Below are 7,281 nucleotides of genomic sequence, written 5' to 3'. Positions count from 1 at the left end.
CCCCCAAGCACCCCTTTAAAAGACCTCTAAAATGAGGGAAGAAGAGAGCAGACTAGCGAGGGAGCTGGGGACCCACGATACAACACTGTGGTGGGTTCCCTTAGAACCCTTTCCACCTCCTACATCCCAGGCCTGGGGCTGGAGAAACTGGCCCCCTGGACCACGCAGTGGTAGCAGGCAGGAAAGCAAAGTGCAACAGTCTCTGGAAAACAGCTTGGTGGTCTCTTAAAAAAATAAACATTCAAAGGCGCCTGGGGGGCTCAGTTGGATGAATGTCTGGCCCTTGGTTTCAGCTCAGGTCATGATCTCACGGTCATGGGATCAAGCCTCACGTTGCAGAGCCAGCTCGGGATCCTCTCTCTCTCTCTCTCTCTCTCTCTCTCTCTCTCTCTTTTGTCTCAAAAACAAACAAACAAACATTCAAACACTGCAGGATGCAGCAATGTACCCAGTGCATTAATCTCAGAGAAATGAAGATTTGCAATAACCAAAGCGGACGCCATCCAGGTGTTCTCTGGCAGGGGCGTGGCTAAATACCCTGGGCCGGGCATCAGCCCACAGACCATGTGGCCCCTGGACCAGCACTTGGCAGTCAACAGAGACTATCGATGCAGGCAGCAGCCTGGAAGGCTCCGCAGAGACTTAGGCTGAGCGGGGGTGAAAAGCCAATCCTAAATGATGACGTGCTGAATGATCCCATGTATATAACGGTCGCAAAATGACAAAATTATAGAAATGGAGAAAGAGTAAATGGTCGCCAGGGGGTTGGGAGGCTGTGACTATCACAGGGCGACAAGCGGGGTCCCAGCCGGGATGGCCGTGCTCTGTATCCTGCTGCACTGCCGCCCCTGTCCTGGCTGTGACATTGGACTCCAGTTTTAAAAGCTTCCACCACCGGGGGAAGCTGTGTAAAAAGATAATCAGTATCTTTCTGTGTTATTTCTTACAGCCACATGTGAACCCACAGTTATCTCAAAATAAAAGTGCTTTTTAAAATTTAAAAACTCATAGTTGGGTAGGGTTTGACTGGAAAAGGGCCCAAGGGAGCGCTGTGGGGTGGTGGCAGTCATTACACCTGGTAGGGACTAGGGTTAGACGGGTTTATGCCATCTGTCAAGACACGGCAAATGGTCACTTACGATTTGGGCATGTTGGGGCGCCTGGGTGGCTCAGTCAGTTGGGCGTCCAACTTTGGCTCAGGTCATGGTCTCATGGTTCATGGGTTCGAGCCCCGCGGCTCTGTGCTGACAGTGTGGAGTCGGCTCAGGATCCTCTGTCTCCCTTCCTCTCTCTGCCCCTCCCCCACTCTCAAAAATACACAAATATTAAAAGAACAAGATTTGTGCACGTCAATGTATGTCACCTTGACACTAAGAAAGGAACTAAGTCAAAGTGTCTAGACTGCCCTCCATTATAGGGGTGGCAGGACAGCCACCGTCCTTTCCAGTCTTCTGGGCAGGCCTGTGGAAGGGCGGGGCTCTGCTTCTCCGGGTTCCTGGCCCTGAGACTGTCAGCCCTTGAGTTCTGCCTAACTGCTTCTCTGGTCTGCTCCTGGGCTGCTCCCCTCCCCCGCTGCCTTGTCACTGGAGCCCCTCCCCCTCCTCTCAGTGCTGCCTGTGACTTCCAACCAGTCCGCTTAAGATTGGAGGTTAGGTTTCTCCGTCCTTACCAGTCTCTCCGCCACGTCGACCCCTCTGAACTCCCACAGGTGATTTCGATAGGGGCTCCTGGGCGCTGCTGAGGTGGCACCCGGAAGGCCTTGACCGTCCCCCTCTCCCTGCCAGGTCAGACCAGCCTAGAACGGTGATGCGCAGGTGCTGAGGACCACCTTGATGTTCCCTTTCTAAAAATATTTTACTGATGTTTATTTATTTTTGAAAGAAAGAGAGACAGAGACGGAGCATGGGTGGGGGAGGATCAGAGAGGGAGACACAGAATCCGAAGCAGGCTCCAGGCTCTGAGCTGTCAGCCCAGAGCCCAGCGTGGGGCTCGAACCCACAAACTGTGAGATCATGACCTGAGCTGGTCAGAGGCTTATCCGACTGAGCCCCCCAGGCATCTGACACTCCCTTCCCAGGGCCCCAGGCGTTCCTCCCCCTGGGATAGGAGAAGCCTGAGGCTCGCAAGGGTGTAGGTCACCTTTAAAAATACATGAAATACACTTTCTTCAGAACTGTGTGCTCTGGTAGGTAGAATAACAGCCCCCCAAGGTGACCACGCCCCAATCCCTGGAACTTGACCCCCTTAGGTTACTTACATGACCGTGAGGATTTATGGTCGCAGGTGGAATTAAGGTTCCTAATCAGTTGACCTTGAGATGGAGACATTTCCCTGAATTCTACAGGAGGGTCCAATGCAATCAGGAGGCTCCTTACCCTTGGAAGGAGGCGGCAGGACAACGTAGTAAAGGGGGGGTGGGGTGATAGAGAAGCAGGACCAGGAGCAGACAAGGTCGCTGGCTTCGAAGATGGAGGCAGGAGCCCAGGCTAAGGAATGTGGTCGCCTCTAGAAACCAGAAGAGCAAAGGAACGGATTCTCCCCGAGGGCCTCCAGAGGGAGCACAGCCCCGCAGACCCCTGCCTGTGAGCTGGTGAGACCCTGTCCAACATCTGTCCTGCAGGGGGCCTGGAGCGGTGGTGCTGCGCAGGGTCCCCTCCCTAAGGAAAGAAAGGGACGACACCCCTCAGGGCCTTGTAACAGGAGGCCACATAATCAGACTGCATGTCTGTGTGTTACCATAGATGGGAGAAATGAAATAGAAAATGTGTAAGAAACGACGCCACCTTCGGGGCTCAGTTCTTCGGGTACAAACCCGGCTGAGCGGGGCAGCCGAATAAAGTTGCTTCCTGGAAAAAAAAAAGCCTCGGTGTCAGGACTCTGTGTGGGGATCCTGCCACGTGCTTCTCAGCCACGGAGGAAGCACCCACATCCGACCACAGGTTGTCTGCGGTGTGACCGGGGCGCAGGGGAAACGAAATGACGTCCAGGCTTTGCGTTAGAGCGGTTTACGTGAGCACTCCTATCATAACTCTGGATAGTCATTTCTGGGCTCTCTGTGAGGCAGATCAACCTCGCCAGGGTGTCAATGACGTATTTTTTAAAGTTGATTTATTTATTTTGAGACAGAGAGAGAAAGAGAGAGACACAGAGAGAGAGAGAAAGACAGAGCGCTGTGCCTGCGCACAAACAGGGAGGAGCAGAGAGAGAGAGAGAGAGTCCCAAGCAGGTTCGGTGATGTCAGCTCAGAGCCCCATGTGAGGCTCGAACCCACAAACCACAAGATCATGACCAGAGCTGAAACCAGCAGTTAGTCACTCAACAAACTGAGCCACTGAAGTGCTCTTAGTGACTTACCTTTTTAAGGAGAATTCCTACAGTCCAGTGGAGTCAGTTTTACCCTGACCAGGCCTGTATTTCTATTTGAAAGGAAAAGACTATGAATGAGGTGGGGGGTTGGGGGGTGGGAGGGGGTAAAACAACTTCTGAAACTTTATAGCTCATATATCTTGACTGTATTGGGTTAAATAAAATACATGATTAAAATGACTCTCATTTCCTCCTTTTTTACTTTTTTAAATATGACCTCCAGAAAATTGAAAATTATAAATGTGACTCATATCTAGGTTTGCATCGGGCACCAGTGCTTTATAGAAATTATTGCCACGTTGTTTTTGTCTGAAAAGATAATCAGAGTATGCAGAAAAACATACAGGATAATATATTAGTTTTTCTGGATCTTATGACGTTTGCACATTTTTCAGCTTCTGAAAACTTGTAATTTGTTGTGATATTTATCATTTAAATACACATTTACTTTCATACCTATTTGTGTGTTTATGAGTCTGCATTCTTCTTCTGGAAGAAACACCCCAAGGGGTACACATTGCCTGCCCCACCGGACCTAGATCTTGCCCTGGTGGTCAGGCCCTGTTCTTTCCGGGGGACTTGGGGACATTCACTAGCCCAGGGGTCAGTTCAGGGAAGTAAAGAGACATTTCAGTGTATTGTTTCCGGTTTGTTCTCCAGAGGTTCAAAGTAGCTGGAGGGTAGAGAGCTGTGGGGGAGGAGGGGAGGGAACTGGGAGCGGGGGAGGAGGGCTGGGGATGGAGGGCTGGGGGGGAATGGAGGTCAGGGTTAGAGTGGGGGAGAGGGCTGGAAGTGTGGGGGGGGGGGTTTGGGATGCAGGGCAGGGGAATGGAGGGCAGAGGTGGCCTGGGAAGGGGAGGGGAGTGGGCAGCTGAGCTCCTCAGGCAACCAGAGGGCAATGCCTGCTCTTCCCTCTCTCTGCAGGTCATCCCTGCAGTATAAAGTCCTTCCTTTTTTCATCAGCAGTGACTTAAAGAACAGGAAAGAATGGGTTAAGAAAATTCAGTTTATGCAAACGAAGCGAGGACAGAGCACCGCTGGAAAGAAAGGAAAATGTTATAAAAAGGGCCGAGCAAATTTGTGGGCAGGAGTACTAATGAGGGAAGTCAGACACAGCTCATTTGTGAATCTAAGTTTATTCCGCAGGACACAACTGGAGATTTTCCAGTCATTGGATTTAAGGACAATGCAGGAGCAGGGATAAGAGAACCAAGTGACAGTGAATCAGAGGTTTCTCAGACTGCAGGTTTGAACACCCTGCGCTGAGGCTGCGCTTTGGCCCAGGGAGGGAAAGGAAGTGAGGAAATAGCGAAATAGACGTGAAAAGGGAGGTCAGGCATTCCGGGCATATTAATGAGTCCAGTGACACGGTATATACTGTTCTACAGTGTGTGGTATGTTTATAGCAGAGTGTGTAGTATGTCTACACAGCACAGTGTATATTATGTGTATGTAGTACAGTGTGCAGTCTGTGGACATAATACGGTGTATAGTTTGCATATTTAGTGTGTCTATACAGCCCGATGTATAATATGTGCATATAGCCCAGTGTAGAGTATGTGTACGTCCCCCGGTGTGTAGTTGTGTGTGTAGCACAGAGTGTAGTTGTGTATACAGCCCAGCCAGTAGTATGTGTATGTAGCATAGTGTGTAGTAACGTACACACTATAGTGTATAGTATTCCTTCCAAAGACTGAGGAGAGGAAAGAGAAATGAAGGACAACCCTATGGCAGATAAATTATCTCTCCAATTTGTGGGGAGAGGGCTCAGAGTACTCTGGCCACCTGCCTCATTATACTGCTCAGTCAAACGAAACACCTTCGTTAGTGGCACGTCACTCAGAACCCCAACCGCAATAGTGACACTTGACCCTGATAATGACTTCTCAGTCACTGAACGTTACCTGGATCCAAAAGTGGGCACATTTCAGAAATTGTTAATGACGAGCAATAAACGGAAGCACAAAGGAAGTCATGGGGGTCATGTACAGACAAGGTTCTATTGCCTTTGAAATGAGGAGCGCGTGATAAATGAACATCGGACCCATTGGTCACCACTGAAGAGTTCATACGTTCCAAGCAGTCCATGAGCACTGGGGTATTTGCCCCACACAATCTGCAGTGACGCACGACGGTGGTAGGTAGTTTTACTGAACAGCGGTCCTGAGGCGGAGGCCACCATTATTTACCCGGTATAATGAAAGGGAACTACACGAAGGGGCTCATTATAGGGCAACACAAATTAAGTTCACTCTACTTGAAGAAGGAGATTGACAAACAATATGCAATTTAGGGGTTAGGTTGAATGATAAAGATTTTATTTTTCCATAAGTTATGTTTTTAAGGAAACTCTACGTTGGAAATGTCCTTGATTGTAGCGTATGCAATATCTTCAATAAATGAATGGCACATCTGGGTTTGGGGAACCAGGCCGCGTGGGGTCAGGGGCATGTGGCAGAGAGAGAGGGACGGAATCAGGACGTTGGCCGGATAGGACTCTAGAAATGCCTCCACCTGGGGGTCCCTTCGGCTTATTGCTTTACCACGGATCTGCCCTCACTGATCCCATTCTCAAATATAGGTAGTCTCTTGAAAGCCCCTAAGGCTTATAATCACTTGAGTGTTCTGGTAAGTATGTTACTTTTAAAATGTATTTTCTGCGTCTGGGGAGCCTGGGTGGCTCAGTCGGTTGAGCAGCCAACTTCGGCTCAGGTCATGATCTCACCATTCATGGATTGGAGCCCCAAGTCAGTCTCTGTGCTGACAGCTCAGAGCCTGGAGCCTGCTTCCGATTCTGTGTCTCCCTCTCTCTCTGCCCCTCCCCTGTTCACACTCTGTCTCTCTTTCTCAAAAAATAAAGAAACATTAAAAAATTTGTTTAAATAAAACGTATTTTATGTGTAGAACATTTCACTTTTGATCATATTATTGACTTTATCCAAATTAATGTTAATAAAATTGAATGGTATTTATAACACGTCTGGATTTTTCCATTTAGCAAGGGGTGCACACTCTTTAGTTTACTTTCTATTAATTTTATAAGAGAAAGCACAATTTGGAAAAGATAAATTTTAAAATTACGTCTAGCATCATGTTTGGGTTGGGGACCAAAAATACACATTGGAACCTGGGCTGGGGGCTAGATACGTGTGAGGGCCTCCCTCCTGGGAGATGGAGCGGCTGCTCTGACCTTCCGCCTACACTTGGGGTGGGGGTTGGGAGCCCTGCCCCCACCAGCTGCAGTGGCAGAATCTTGGCCTCCCAGCCCTGGCCTCCAGCCCTACCCCAAACCTTCATACCAGACTTTGTCAGTTCTGCACTTCTCGGAATGTCTCGGTGACCGGCATTCTGGCCGGAGTGCTTCTGTGTTGTGCGGGGCTCTCCCACGCACCACGGGATGTTTGAGACACTCTCTGATGTCCAGCCACAAGAGGCCAAGAGCACTTCTCACACCTGGGTGAGGCTGCCAGAACAGCCTCCAGGCACTGTCAACACTACCTCCCTGGTAGAGGACCACTTTTTATGCCATCACCTCCTATGCTCTCCAATTGTCCCCCCAATTATGACCCACCGACACCCCTCATGTGGGAGGGGAAAAGTCATCTCCAGAAGTTATATAAGCACAGGAGGTTCCTCAAAAAACTATCCATAGAACTCCCTTATGACCCAGCAATAGCATTACTGGGGATTTACCCAAGAGAGACAGAACTGCTGATGCATAGGAGCACATGTACCCCAATGTTCATAGCAGCAATGTCAACAATAGCCAAAACATGGAAGGAGCCTAAATGTCCATCACCTGACAAATGGATCAAGAAGATGTGGTATATATTCACGATGGAGTACTACATGGCAATGAGAGGGAATGACATATGGCCCTTCGTAGGAAAGTGGATGGACCTTGAGGGTGTCATG

The sequence above is a fragment of the Suricata suricatta genome, chromosome 2 (assembly GCF_006229205.1).
Source record: "Suricata suricatta isolate VVHF042 chromosome 2, meerkat_22Aug2017_6uvM2_HiC, whole genome shotgun sequence".
NCBI classification, from domain to species: Eukaryota; Metazoa; Chordata; class Mammalia; order Carnivora; family Herpestidae; genus Suricata; species Suricata suricatta.
This window is presented reverse-complemented; position numbering follows the sequence as displayed.